Below are 15,820 nucleotides of genomic sequence, written 5' to 3' on the forward strand. Positions count from 1 at the left end.
GGTATGAAAAATATTGGTATATTTTGGCACCATCTAGTCTCTCTCATCTCGTAGAGTTGTCCATCTCAATTAATGATCATCATAGTTCCCTATATGGTAGAATTCATCAATGAGGGCATCAACAAAAGTTGCCGAAGTGGGTCTTGCCTTGAATATTGTAGAATTGTCTTTGCTATGTCTCTCCTAGTAACCTTTCCACCAATGTTTGGCATGGGGAAGAGCTTTTAGGAATGTGAAGGTGATCTTTTCATTGTCAATTTTTTTTGGACAAATTAATAACACTATAATATATTTAACCATTTATTCAAAGCATCGACATCTATTTGGATTTCAAATATGGGGAAACCAATTTAAATTATACTATGAAGCATGTCACATCTATGAAATTATTTCTTGTTCAAGGTGTCTCGACCATTTTTGGTAGTCATTTAAAGGGCTAGGAGAATTTGTCCATCACCTCTTTCCTCTATCACGTGAGTGCTTTTTTGATAAACAACTTGATATGTTCTATTGATTAATCATATTTATTTTCTTCCATAGTGGGAGATTGGTTGGTTTGAAAAGAGTGAGCATTCCAAGTGAAATTATCTCAAGACATAACTCTTTGCACCCTGACTTTGTTAGGGACATGCACTGAGAAACAACGGGGACTAGATTCCTTTGATACCACTGAACTAGGTTGTATGAATAATGAAATGAAAGGAAAGAATGAAATTGAAATAGGTCCAAATAGAAGTATAGAAAAGAGAACAATCATATAATAAAATCTCAACTTCTATTAGTAAATAAAATAATCGAATATTGAAGAACACAAACTAGATAGAAGGGTGGTAGCTATATTTGAAGAGAGAGAGAGAGATGGAAGCTACACACATTTGCAAATATATATTACAAGAGGCCAAATGAATGACCTCTTAACATAAATAAACCATATAGATCCAAAAACCTAACCCTAGAAGATGAAGCACCAAAAGGATTGCCGACCCTAAGGTGGTTAGTTTGCATGCCAAATTACCAAGGGCACAACTTTTGCATACAAATCACATTTGGGGAACATAATTTTCTTGTGCCCTAACATATCATAAATGAGACATATAATCCCTTTCTTCTTCATTGCTAGGGCATAAAGTTGAAGAAAGATTCAAATGCGAAGCTAAAGGGATATTTACAAGTTTCACATTATTCATACTTAATTTCATGGGTATTTTATTCACATATATTTCTACTATGATAGCTTGAGATTACCATTTTTCCTGACTATATTTACATGCCCAAAATTTGTCTTCTTGCTCTTAGATCCTCATATAAAAAATTCTAAGAAGCTGACCCTTTAACCTGTTGATATCAATCATGTTTTTGCTTGCAACAAACATGTTGTCAACATATAACACGAAGATAACGAATATGCAATATTGTTTCTTATACCCTAGTAGATTGTTTTAATTCATCATATTCTTCTCTCCCCTTATTTTAACCTTTTATTTATCATGAGTTAAGAGGGACCGAATCTCTTGAAGTGGAAACCTTGCTTAAAGTGCAACACATGTGACTAAGATGAATCTATGTCAATTTAATTTCAATTACTCATATCTATTTATTCGTTCTTTTTTTATTATATAAAAAACGATGTTGAAACGTTTCATATAAGAAATCAAAGTATTATATCAAATCTAATATTAAAACATTTTATTATTATTATTCTTAATAAGCGTATATTACATTTAAAATATCACATCTCAATTCCATACATTTCCTACTGACTTGATACCTTTCAAAATAATAAATAATAAAATATTATATGAAAATGAAAATATAACCAACTTTTTCCAAAGGGAAAAACCCTTAATTTTATTTTGATTTTGAAAAAGGAACAAAATTACATTTAACACATGCTATCCAAATTCAGTAAGAGTAGCGTCTCGACTTATGTGCGTAAGAAAAAACTAAAAATATAATGAAAAAACGATCATTTAAGTGTTATAGTACTAGAATCACTTAACTTCTCCTTCTTTCCTTTCTTTCTATGGACCTTCTGTCATCCCCTAGGTGGGGGTCAACTGGAATCATTTCCACATTGCTCACAATTAATTTTGGTGGATGTTCTTTGTTTGAATCAGAGCTTTCTGAAACATGAGCTCAATTTTGTGCCTACCAACCCATCTTCTTTACGTGCCACATTATTCTGCTATTATGGTTCTTGGATCATTTCTAATTTTGTTCCATTGTTTCTATGGATTGCATTCCCCTCATGTCCTAAGTACTCCAATTTTCTTGATTTGATGGGTTATATGTGATTTGCCATTGTTCATCCTTCACGATTGAGGGATTCAAAGGTTGTCATCCTTTTATGTGTGATCCGACCCTTTTTGGTTTTTTGGGTGTTTTTTGTTAGAGGGCATGTGTCCTACAAGTGTCCTATTTGGTAACATGAGCAACATTCGAATGCCGTATTTTCATAATCCAAAATTTGGGTCCATTGAAAGTTATTGTGTTTCAACTAAATGTGGCTAGGTAGACCTTTACTTAGGTATATTTCTACACAGATCTTGGCAACGATAAATAACCCATTTTCCGTTCTTTAAGAATCCATCTTTTTGAATGACCCCAAGTTGTTTCCAATATCCTCAAGAACCTTATGATGATATAGAGGAAGGCGAGATTTGGCAGGCTCACTCATACTAGCATTTTTTATATCACCATTGTTGTGGAGTAAAAATTTGGGAACCAAGGGGTGATGAAGAGCCATGCTCTTCCATAGAATCAATGACCTTATTTTAATACTTTCTCTAAATTTTCCTGAGCATCAAACTGGATGATAAAGAAACCTTTTAAGAATAGGTAGATGTCACAATTGCTGGTCCAAGTTATAAAAACTCACTGACGCAAAGCATTAGACCTGAGCCAAAACCATTGAATCTACAAATCACTGCATTGGATTGGAGAACATAAAATATTTGATTTACCTCTATTAGGTTTACCTCCATGTCAAGCACTTGTTGTAGTTGTTCAACAATGTAAGGTCCAAGATTATATTGCGGCAGACCCGTTGGATTAGAACCCTTACTTCACGTCACATCCTTAGAGGAGATTGAACCTCCTAGGTTCCTTGATCTTGAATCACCCCTTTGTAGCCTTAAATTCATGATAATGCTGGAATTATTTGAAATGTGGTAATCCTATAGATTTTGAAGTTGTTTCCCTTTATAAACAAGACATTGTATATTTTTAGGAAAACCCAACCGATCCTCTATTCCTTTCTTAAGATTTTCCAGTGAGTCCAAACGCAACCAGAAAATGGAGGAATTCCCATTGAGGAACTTTAAAAAATTCTAAAAATCATCCTCCTCTACCATTTCCTCCATCCCTTTCCATCCCTTCCCCAACCTAGATCTATAAGAAAAAGGGGGTTTTTTTCTAGTAGACCAGTGTAAGGCTACAATTGTATGTGCATGAATTTAGATTTATGACCCATAAGGGCCCGAGGGATGATAATAAATCTACCTGATGCGATTCGAGATTAGATATGGGCTCAAAAAAAGTGCTTAATATATTTTGTGGTATAACCATCTAGACAGGCTTTAAAATTGATGCTCGCATGCATGCTTTCTAGTATTTTAGATGTTAAATACAATTTATTTTAAAATATACACATCATCCTTAACTTACCAATAATTAAAAAAAAAATCATACTAACGGGCTCCATGTCACGACGAATAGTAATAAAAATTAAATGGTTTGAAAAAAAATTGTTCACACTATTGTTATGGTTCTCTTTTCTTTATCACACAATACATGTTCCTCACAATTCCACATCATTGCAAATGTGTATAGGATAGCAAGACAAAAAAAAATAAACATTTTACCTCTTTACCTCCCATCTACCCAATTATCTTCGCTTGGCCGCAACTTGCAAGTTATTGGAATCCTTGTGAATTGGCTTGGGAGAGCAAAAGCAGGGGCATAGGAAGTAGGCATATAGAACTTGAAAACCATAGGACCTAGAGATCATACACCCAAAAGGTCACTGAGAACATCACAAGTGCAGAGAGAGGTACCTACAATTATAGATTTTAGCCTTAAAAATTCTTTCTTCTTCTAGAAAACACCAGAAAAAATATTTCAATGTATTATTTTAATACTCTGGAAGTTTTGGAATGGATTCTTCTATTCATACATGGCTTCGAAGGTTTTTACAACATCTTCAAACAAAATCGCTCTAAAGCTGCAGTCTCATAACACATAACGTGTGGAAATGGACTTGATGCTCAAAACACATAACGTGTGGATATGGATTTGATCATTGATTTGTTTTAGTATATAAACTAAAATCTACTCACAAAGGAAAGGCTAACAAAAATTTTTACTTACAAAGGAAAGGCTAACAACTTACCAATCCACTGCGTTTTTCTTCCCATTAACATTATTGACTTATTCGTAGAATACCAATTCTCACAATGCATCAAGATGACAATAAATGCTAGCCCAACTTGAGTAAGGGTAAAAAGTAGGATATTTACTGCAAATAAGTCAGGGGAAAAAATGCATCCATTGTAAATTTGTAATAATCATATTTTTCAAAAAGAAACAATCTGAGTCTCAGAGAAATTGATAAAATATCATATTTTCCTTTTTAGCTACCAATTAAAACTTATCTATATCAATATTCACAATATGTTAGATATAATAGATTAGATAAAGAAAAATGTTGATAGAAACCTAAACAATATATTTAAAAACAAAGATAAATGCCTAATAATTTACCAATCTCCCTCCTTCGACTTGTAGTTTGACCAAAAATATAACGAACTAGTAAACATATAAAACTAGAAATTGCACCAAATGTTGCAAAGGAAACATATAAAAATCTATTACGCAGGTGCATACTTTGCCATTAATTCATCTTCTTGGATCTGACAACCCATATCACTACAGATTTGGGAGCTCTAGAGGTGATATCAACCTCTTTCTAATTTGCAAACTACTAGACCAGTGTACTAACCTCCCTTCATCATATGGTTGGTTGGTTGATAAGCCATAAAAATCAAATGTTGAAGACATAAAGTTGCAAGAATAAATTCCATAAGAATATTGATTCCTAAAATATTTGTATCTTATGTTTTTGAGCAAATACATTTGATAAGATTTTACTTAAGATCAAATCTTATTAGTTTTGTGAAAGTCATCTTTAACTAAGAAATAATATAAATGGAAAATTTATAGTGCTCAAGATTAACCATACCTTTATTATCCTACAACTAATTATTAAGACTATCTATAAATGATTTCCAGATGTGGCACATCAGGGCTTCACTATTTTAGCAAAAATGGCCCCACTTTCTCAATAAACAACGGTAATATATGTTCAAAAGAAACCTGGGACAACCATTTGTCCTAAGAAGGAAGTTGTATTTGGTGCCCAAAAAGATACGTCATAGTCTATTGCTAATAATTGGTGCAGGTGTGCAGGTCTAGTAGTGTGTCTTCCTCCAACAACTGTTGAAAATCCATAATTTTGTCAGGAAGGTAGGAAAGGTGAACTTCCTCTTTCATAATAGGAGGTTCATAGGGCTTGAGATGATTAACATTAACCACATTGTGGAGGCAAAGCTCACAATGCAAATATAAATTACATGCATTCACAACAACTTGCTTCAGAGTAGCATAGGGACCATAGTAGATGGGATTGAGTTTATGATGACACTTCCCCTTAAAACATATTTTGTCTAAATAAAATTAGATTCAATCACCTATGTAAAATTGTACAAACAATTGATTTCTATTATGGAGTTATTTGTAGCAACTCGAGGAATTTTGAAGAGCATAAAATACTTGTGAATGGATGTTATCCAATTTCTAAACAAAGGAGGATGTCATGTGCTTCTTCTTGCACTGGTGATGGGAGACAACTAGAGGAAGAGAGTTGGGAAGCTTATATGGGGCCAACCATTAGTAACCATAACAACCTGATTATATCTATGTTGTATGACATGAAAATAAGAATTGCACTGTTTATTTTTGGTGTAGTGAACACAAAGGGCTTGTAATAGGCAACAATTTATTACTTAGGTCTAAACATTTGGTTTTTGTCTTGGAGTGGTTTATGGCAAGCCTAGGGGGGTGTAAACATTCTAATATCACTTTCTATATTCCTACTTGTGTCCTTCTTCTATTTCTATTCTTTGGAATCTCTTCCTATAGAACCCCTTGGGCTAGAGGATGTGAGACCTTTGAATAGTCGTTATGATGCTCAAATTTCTGTATTTAGAAAAAAGGTTCATAAAAATTTGGAAGATGCAAAATTATTTGTTGTGGGGGATGGTGCTCTGGGATGTGAGCTTCTAAAGAACTTAGATTCATGGGAGCCAGGGAAAGCGGACTATAACAGATGATGACATTATTGAGAAGAGAAATCTTAGTAGACAATTCCTCTTTCGGGATTGGAATTTTTTGCAGGAAATGTCAAGAGTGGTAGCATCAACATCTAATGAAATCAACCCACATTTACAAGTTCAAGAAATGGAGAATCTTGTGACCCCAGATACTGAAAATGTCTTTCGTGATTCGTTCTAGAATGGTGAGGTTGATGTTTCTTTGAATACTCTGGACAATGTTAATGTCAGGCTGTATGTAGATTCAATGTGTGTTTACTTCTAGAATCCATTGCTAGTTAGAACACTAGGAACCAGGTGCAATACCCAAATTTATATCCCTCACTTCACTGAGAACTATGGAGCATCACGAGATCCCCCTAAAAGCAGGCACCCATGTGCACACTTCATTCATTTCCACATAATATTCACCACCGTCTCACATGGGAAATGCCTAAATTTGAAGGTTTGTTAGACAAAAATCCAACTGAGGAAAATGTTTTTATTTTAAAATTAGAAGAATACTATCCCATTATTGAGAAATATGGAGCATCACGAGATCCACTTGAAAATTAGGCACCCATGTGCACACTTCATTCATTTCCACATAATATTCACCATCGTCTCACATGGGAAATGTCTAAATTTGAAGGTTTGTTAGACGAAAATCCAATTGAGGCAAATGTTTTTATATTAAAATTAGAAGAATACATAGCATCAATCAAGTTTGTGGGGGATACTAAGGCCCGAGAACTTCTACAATCTATTGTCGATTGTTTGGTTTCACACAAATGTATAACATTTAAAGATTAAGTCTCATGGGCTAGAATCAGGTAAGTAATTAAATCCCCTTCCTTTTTCCCTTCCATTCCATTTATATGATTATATACTTTTCATTTCACATTTCATTGCAACAAATATTAACACAATTTACTATTTACAAAAATATCAAATTTTGGTAAACTAGATTTGCAAATCACTAACTCATTTGAGGATTCAGGTTTGAGGATTGTTGGAAATAATACTGAGAGGGGGGGTGAATCAGTATTATCTAGCAATTTAATAAATCTTCCTTATTTGATCTTTGAATTATTTTTGCATGTCAGTACCATAAAATAATGAGCATGAACAAAGAAAACAGATAGTCACACCAAAGAACACAAGATGTAAGGTGGAAACCCAATGTGGGTGAAAACCACCTGCTGCAATATGTCTCTATCTTCTTTCAAATTAGAAACTCCTTTTACAATGGTTTTGTATTGGTGCAGTCCTTTACCAATACGCAGGCTGCAACCTGCAGAGAGCTACAACTCTCTCTCATTTTCCAGTCTCTCCTGGAAGGGAGCTACAACCCCCTACTTCTTTTCATAAAGCATCAAATGATCATCAAGTACATAACAGTTACAGTCCACTACAGTTATCAGATCAGTAATAACAGAACTAACCCAGAACACCTTATCAACAGAGAAATTCAATCATCTTAAGACAGAGACGCAATTTTCCCTTCTGTGGCCTGCGTCGCGACGCAATTCACCTTCTGCTTTCCTGCGTACACCCGCAGGTATCCTTCTACTGTACTGCATGCCCACGCACTGTTCCTTCAATTGCACTGCGTCCTTTTGCTTCAGGGACGCACCCAAAAACACTATCGCGCCGCGTCCTGTTGCTGCAAAGACGCACCCAGAGATACTATCGCGCCGCGTCTTCTTGCTCAGAGACGCACCTGATCCTTATTATGCTCTGCGTCCCCACGCAGGTCTCTTCCTACTGCACTGCGTCCTGGCGCACTTGCCTTTCACTGTACCTGCGTACCTTCGGGTATGAATGATTTCAAGACTTTAAGTGTAACCCAAACAGTCAGATCTACAAATCTGATCATGCGCCAAAGAGATCTCAGTCTTTCAGAAGATTCGCCTTCTTAAGATCTAGACCAGATCTAGCCCCATAAGATATTCAACCAAAGACATACCTAAGCCAAATGATCTCCTTTGCTTTATATAGGCAAGCTCCTCCTCAAATCATGGAACAATACCACGAGCCGACACCTTAATAACACAATACCGTCGGCTAGATACCAAGAGTAAATCACAAGAAACCCCCATGTGTGCTTTTCTCTGCCTTGAAAAGTATGCACTGGGTGGACGCACCTCCTGAACGGCTGGCCTGCGTCGTTGGACGCGGCTTCTGCATGGTGTACCTGCGGGTACGCATATTTTGAACTGATTTCCTGCGTCCTTCTTAATTTTTCAATAAATTGAGAGCCTTGTCATGGGAGTTGCCATCAAGTACAACATCTGTAACATATAGCCATACCAGAAACATAATGCCAACAATCTCCCCCTTTGGACTTGATGGCAACCTCACAAACTTCAGCTTCATTCTCCCCCTTTGACATCAAGGGCAAAGGGGTATGCTCCCCCTAAGGACATGATCCCCCTGAATATGAACAAAGAACCATAATCCACCATGAAAGAGATAGAGACATATTGCAGCTATTTCCAAGATCTCCTTCTGACCATCCTCTATAATGCCAACAATGCATTATATGCTCCCCCTGAACCGGTACCATCAATCAGAAAAGATTCAACAATAAGATGATGCATCAACAACCCCCAGATTTTGCCTGAGGTATTCAAAAGTGTCCCTGGGCAATGGTTTGGTGAGAATATCAGCAACTTGTTCCTTAGAAGGAACATACTCCAACTTGACCTTCTGTTCAAGTACTTGTTCCCGGAGAAAATGGTACTTGATTGGTATGTGCTTGGTTTTTGAATGCATAACAGGATTCTTTGAGATGCTGATTGCACTTGCATTATCACATAAGATGGGGATTGGTGGTGTACAAGTGATTTGAAAATCCTGCAAAGTCTGCATCATCCAAAGAAGTTGAGTGCAACAAGATGCAGCAGCAACATATTCCGCTTCAGCTGTAGACAAGGCAATCGAACTCTGTTTCTTGCTGAACCAAGATACCAGTCTGGAACCCATAAAGAAAGCACCACCACTTGTGCTTTTCCTGTCATCCACGCTTCCGGCCCAATCTGCATCTGTATAAGCATGAAGTGTAAGATCTGTATCTCTAGGATACCATAAGCCATAATTTTGAGTCCCTTGAAGATATTTGAAAATTCTCTTCACTGCCTGAAGATGAGTCTCCTTCGGATTTGCCTGAAATCTTCCAACTATTCCAACTGCATGCATGATGTCTGGTCGGGTACCTGTCAAATAAAGTAAACTTCCAATCATAGATTTGTAGGTTGGTTGATGTACTGCTGCAGATTCATCATTTGCACTGAGGCTACATCCTGTGACCATGGGTGTACATACTGGTTTTGCATCTTCCATACCATATTTCTTCAAAATTTGTTTGAGATACTTGGTTTGAGATAAAAAGATTCCTCCTTCTTTTTGTTGGATTTGCAAACCAAGGAAATATGTCAGTTCTCCTAGCAAAGACATTTCAAATTCTTTCTGCATGACCGAGACAAAGTTTTGACTCATAACTTCTTCATTGCTCCCAAAAATGATGTCATCTACATACACAACAAGTATTAGCAATTTGTCATTTTCAACTTTTATATAAAGATTGCTATCTGCCGATCCTTTTGAAAAACCTTGTTGATGAAGATATTTATCCAAACGGTAGTACCAAGCCCTTGGAGCTTGTTTGAGACCATAGAGAGCCTTTTTCAATCTGCATACAAAATTTGGATCATTTCCAAGAATGAACCCATCTGGCTGTTCAATGTACACTTCTTCTTCCAAATCTCCATTTAGAAAGGTTGATTTCACGTCCATTTGAAATACTTTGAAGTTTTGAAAACTTGAGAGAGCAAGAAACATTCGGATGGCCTCAAGTCTTGCAACAGGAGCAAAGGTTTCTTCAAAGTCTATTCCTTCTTGCTGCACATACCCTTTACAAACAAGTCTGGCTTTGTTTCTAATTACTTCTCCATTTTCATTCAATTTGTTTTTGAAGACCCATTTTGTCCCGATAACATTCTTATCTTTTGGTCTAGGAACCAGCTCCCAAGTGTTGTTCTTTTCGATCTGCTCAAGTTCTTCATCCATTGCTTTCACCCAACATTCATCTTTGCATGCCTCTTTCACATTTTGTGGTTCAGTTGAGGAGAGTAATGCCAAATAGCTTGAAGCTTCTGCAACTGTTCTTCGAGTTTGTACACCTGCTTCTTTCTGTCCCATAATCTGAGATTCTGGATGGTTCTTCTGAACATATCTGGATGGAGTCTTTTCTTCTATTCTTGTTTGCTCCTCTGGTTCTTCTTGAGGTTCTTCTTGAGATTCTTCTTCTTCATCATTCTGTCTTTGAGGGTAGCCTTCATCTTCTTCGATGTCTTCACGATGTACTTGCCTAGGAATGTATCCCTTCTCATCAACCACTACATCAATGCTGTCAACAATTCTGCCAAGTCTTTTATTGTAGCATTTGTATGCTTTGCTATATGGAGAATAACCAAGAAGAATGCCTTCATCTGCTCTAGGTTCAAGTTTGCCAAGCTGCTCATCAGTATTCTTGATATAGCATTTGCTCCCAAAGATTTTGAAGTGCTTTACCGAAGGAGTCCTACCATTCCAAAGCTCATGAGGAGTTTGAGTGCTGTTCACCCGGACATTTGTTTTGTTGAGAATAACAACCACAGCATGTGCAGCTTCGCCCCAGAAATTTGCGGGAGTTCCTGATTCATCAAGCATAGCACGAGCCATTTGTTGGATTGTTCTGTTCATTCTTTCCACAACTCCATTTTGCTGGGGAGTTCTTGCTGTAGAGAATTCTCTTCTTATCCCATGTTCTTCACAGAAATCGAAAAATTCATTTGAAGTAAATTCCCCACCTCTGTCGGATCTGAGGCACTTAATTTTGTGACCTGATTCATTTTCAACCAAGGCTTTGAAGGATTTGAATTTTTCGAATGCTTCATCTTTGTGCTTCATAAGTCCTAACCAGACAAACCTGGAGAAATCGTCAATGAATAATATCAAGTATTCTTCTCCTCGAGGTGTTCTTTTTCTGAAGGGACCGCATGTATCTGTATGTACTAGCTCAAGAGGCATGCTAGCTGATCCTTCTTTCTCTGGAAAGTTAGTTCTAGTTTGTTTTCCAAACTGACATGATTTGCATATGGTGTTGTCAGGAATTTTGATATCTGGAAGATCACGAACTGCCTGATATTTGCATGCTTTCCTTATTTGTGAGAAGCTTAGATGTCCCAACCTTCGATGCCATAACCAGTGCTCTTCATCCTTGCTCAGATAGCATTGTTGTTGTCCTTCTTCAAATATGTACAGATTATTTGGAGTTCTTTTGCCTTTGAGCACTGTTTTACCTGTATCAAGATCACGAACAAGACATCCATTCGATCTGAATATAACCTCGGTTCTTTGATCACACATCTGGCTGACACTTAGAAGATTATGCTTCAATCCATCAACATACAAAACATTTCCAGCCTTGACCCTTTCTTTTAACTGAGCAATGCCTTTTCCTTTTATAGTTGCAGGAGTATCATTTCCAAAAGAGACTTTCTTTCCCTTTTCTAGAGCAGAATAAGATTCAAGTTTTTCTTTATCACCTGTCATATGCTTCGAACATCCACTGTCAATGTACCATAGATTTTCCTGTCCCTCTGCATAAAAAGCTATCCCGCATCTTTCTGTTTGAGGTTCCTTTATTCTCCATGTTTTGGTGCTTGAGGCTTGTTCCTTTTTCTGCTGAAACCTGCTCCTGCATTCAGAGTCTTCATGACCAAAATTATTGCAAATAGAACATTCAACTTCATTTTCAAGAACCGAAAAGTTGTTATAAGTCATTTTTGTAATCCCTGTCATACTTCTTTGTTTTTGAGCTTCCCTAGTCATGATCGTTTTATATGCAACACATTGAGCTGCTTTGTGACCAAAGTTATGGCAAGAAAAGCATTGTCCATCGAAGAAACTTCTGCGGTTATCGAATCTACCAGCCAACTGATTGTAATTTCTATTTTCATCTATTCTTGAACCAAATTGAGAAGATTTTACCTGTGGCTGATTGTAGCTTTTGTTCACCCTTAAGATGGATTGCCCCTGATAGTTTCTGTTTGTAATACGTCCCTGCTTTACCTGATGATCTTCATTGTTATTTTGCCCATTTCTTCTTGCTGCATCAAGATAACTCTTTGAGGTGGATGCTTGAGAGGTTTCTCCATTATAGCCCAGACCTGTCTTGTTTAGAGGAGACCGCTGCACATTGATAATCTCATCCAAAGTTTCAGATCCTTTGACAAACTTAAGATTAATAGCTTTTGTTTTCTCAATCTCTTTTCTAAGACCAACAATTTCACCTTCTAGTTTTTCAAGATGTTTTTCTTTTTCATCAATTTGAAATTGTAGAGTATCAATGATCACATTCTTTTCTTCTATACATCTCTTGAGTCTAGTAATTTCCTCATAAAGGTTATCCACATCTACAACATCCATATAATCATCATCTTCAAATGCCATTAACAACTTATATTCATTACCTCGTTCATCTTCATCACTGTTTGATAGACCATCACTATCTTCATGGGTGTAGTAGCTTTTCTTATTTGCACTTTGTTTCTTGTTCCGTCTAGCAGGTTCCTTTCCTTTATCCTTATAAGGACATTTTGCAGCATAATGACCTACTCTTCCACAAGCAAAGCATTTAAAAGGTAACTTATCTCTGAATCTTCCAGAACCCCTTTGAAGATTTCTGACAAAATTTGATTCTTCTTCCTCTTCTTCTGGGACGTGGCTTGCTTCATAATAATCTTCTTTACCTGATGCCTTGAAAGTAGCTTCTCTTCTGTCTGATGGACCTCCCTTTCTCATTTCATAAGCCGTTAGAATTCCATGTAGCTGAGACATAGTGAGAATTCGTAGATTTTCCTTTTCTTCTATTGCAAATACTTTAGATTCAAACTTGGGGGACAATGATCTTAGAACCTTTTCAACCACTATAGCCTCTTTTATTTCTTCACCCAAATTTTTCATACAATTAACAATCTCATCTACCCGAAGAAAATAATTAGCCACACTTTCATCATTATACATCTTGAGAGTCTCATACTGAATCCTGAGAGTTTGAAGTTTAGCACGCTTTACCTGTTCATCTCCTTCATAGCTCGTGACAATTTTGTCCCATATCTCTTTTGCGGATTTGTAGTGCATTACCTTCATGAATTCTGTTTGGGATATACATCCTAATAGCGTACTGACTGCTTTCGCATTTGTTTCATACTTCTTCTTCTCAGCTGCATCTGTAGGAGAAGCTGAAGGAAAAGCGTAGCCTGTTTCTACAATGTCCCAAACTTCTGTACCAAGAGATTGAAGATATGCAGTAACTCTTACCTTCCAATAATTGAAGTTTGTCCCATCAAAAACTGGTGGCCTGATTGATGCTTCTCTCTCGTAGTTGCTCATGATGAACGATCTACCTTCAAGCGATCAAGCTTCTCTGAAGGACCTGCTCTGATACCAATTGTTGGAAATAATACTGAGAGGGGGGGTGAATCAGTATTATCTAGCAATTTAATAAATCTTCCTCATTTGATCTTTGAATTATTTTTGCATGTCAGTACCATAAAATAATGAGCATGAACAAAGAAAACAGATAGTCACACCAAAGAACACAAGATGTAAGGTGGAAACCCAATGTGGGTGAAAACCACCTACTGAAATATGTCTCTATCTTCTTTCAAATTAGAAACTCCTTTTACAATGGTTTTGTACTGGTGCAGTCCTTTACCAGTACGCAGGCTGCAACCTGCAGAGAGCTACAACTCTCTCTCGTTTTCCAGTCTCTTCTGGAAGGGAGCTACAACCCCCTACTTCTTTTCATAAAGCATCAAATGATCATCAAGTACATAACAGTTACAGTCCACTACAGTTATCAGATCAGTAATAACAGAACTAACCCAGAACACCTTATCAACAGAGAAATTCAATCATCTTAAGACAGAGACGCAATTTTCCCTTCTGTGGCCTGCGTCGCGACGCAATTCACCTTCTGCTTTCCTGCGTACACCCGCAGGTATCCTTCTAATGTACTGCGTGCCCATGCACTGTTCCTTCAACTGCACTGCGTCCTTTTGCTTCAAGGACGCACCCAAAAACACTATCGCGCCGCGTCCTGTTGCTGCAAAGACGCACCCAGAGATACTATCGCGCCGCGTTTTCTTGCTCAGAGACGCACCTGATCCTTATTATGCTCTGCGTCCCCACGCAGGTCTCTTCCTACTGCACTGCGTCCTGGCGCACTTGCCTTTCACTGTACCTGCGTACCTTCAGGTATGAATGATTTCAAGACTTTAAGTGTAACCCAAACAGTCAGATCTACAGATCTGATCATGCGCCAAAGAGATCTCAGTCTTTCAGAAGATTCGCCTTCTTAAGATCTAGACCAGATCTAGCCCCATAAGATATTCAACCAAAGACATACCTAAGCCAAATGATCTCCTTTGCTTTATATAGGCAAGCTCCTCCTCAAATCATGGAACAATACCACGAGCCGACACCTTAATAACACAATACCGTCGGCTAGATACCAAGAGTAAATCACAAGAAACTCCCACGTGTGCTTTTCTCTGCCTTGAAAAGTGTGCACTGGGTGGACGCACCTCCTGAACGGTTGGCCTGCGTCGCTGGACGCGGCTTCTGCATGGTGTACCTGCGGGTATGCATCTTTTGAACTGATTTCCTGTGTCCTTCTTAATTTTTCAATAAATTGAGAGCCTTGTCATGGGAGTTGCCATCAAGTACAACATCTGTAACATATAGCCATACCAGAAACATAATGCCAACAAGGATTTATTTTCAAATCGTGTGAAGCAACTTACTTTCAGCCTCCCTGATGATGAAACTACAAGAGAAGGTGCACCATTCTAGTCTTCTCCTAAGCATTTCTCAAAGCCCCTCCACTTTTCTTCCCATGATCCTAGTCACGTCCCTGATTCTTACAACCTCCATTTTAAAAGCTAATACATATGGCATTACCATTCCTATTCTAGTCTTCTCCTAAGCATTTCCCAAAGCCCCTCCACTTTTCTTCCCATGATCCCAGTCACATGTCCCTGATTCTTACAACCTCCATTTTAAAAGCTAATACATATGGCATTACCATTCCTGATTGGAATTCAAATCCAAATTCAATCATATTAGCATAGGTGGTTGATAAAGTTCATATTCCAATTTTTGAGCCAAAAAAAGGGATGAAGATTGTCACAGATGAGAAAGCTACATATGTGAACCCTTCTTCTACATTGTATGATGATGATGATAATGATGATGCTGAAAAGATTGACAAATTCATTGCCACACTGCAACATGGTGTTCAAAATCTACCTTCAAGCTTTCACATGAGTCATATTAAGTTTGAAAAGGTATTCTCTAACTTTCCTCATTAATGATCCCTATTATCCTCTACTAATTACAAA

At 37.3% G+C, this 15,820-nt stretch overlaps 1 pseudogene; it reads left to right on the forward strand.

Moving 5' to 3' along the window:
* Positions 1-7,004: 7,004 nt before the first annotated feature.
* The window catches only part of LOC149181513 (ubiquitin-activating enzyme E1 2-like), a 36,442-nt pseudogene continuing 27,626 nt past the window's right edge, over positions 7,005-15,820 (forward strand).

The sequence above is a fragment of the Pinus tabuliformis genome, chromosome 3_2, assembly GCF_031772625.1.
Source record: "Pinus tabuliformis cultivar Carrire ecotype Pingquan chromosome 3_2, CPIR1, whole genome shotgun sequence".
Taxonomy (NCBI): Eukaryota; Viridiplantae; Streptophyta; class Pinopsida; order Pinales; family Pinaceae; genus Pinus; species Pinus tabuliformis.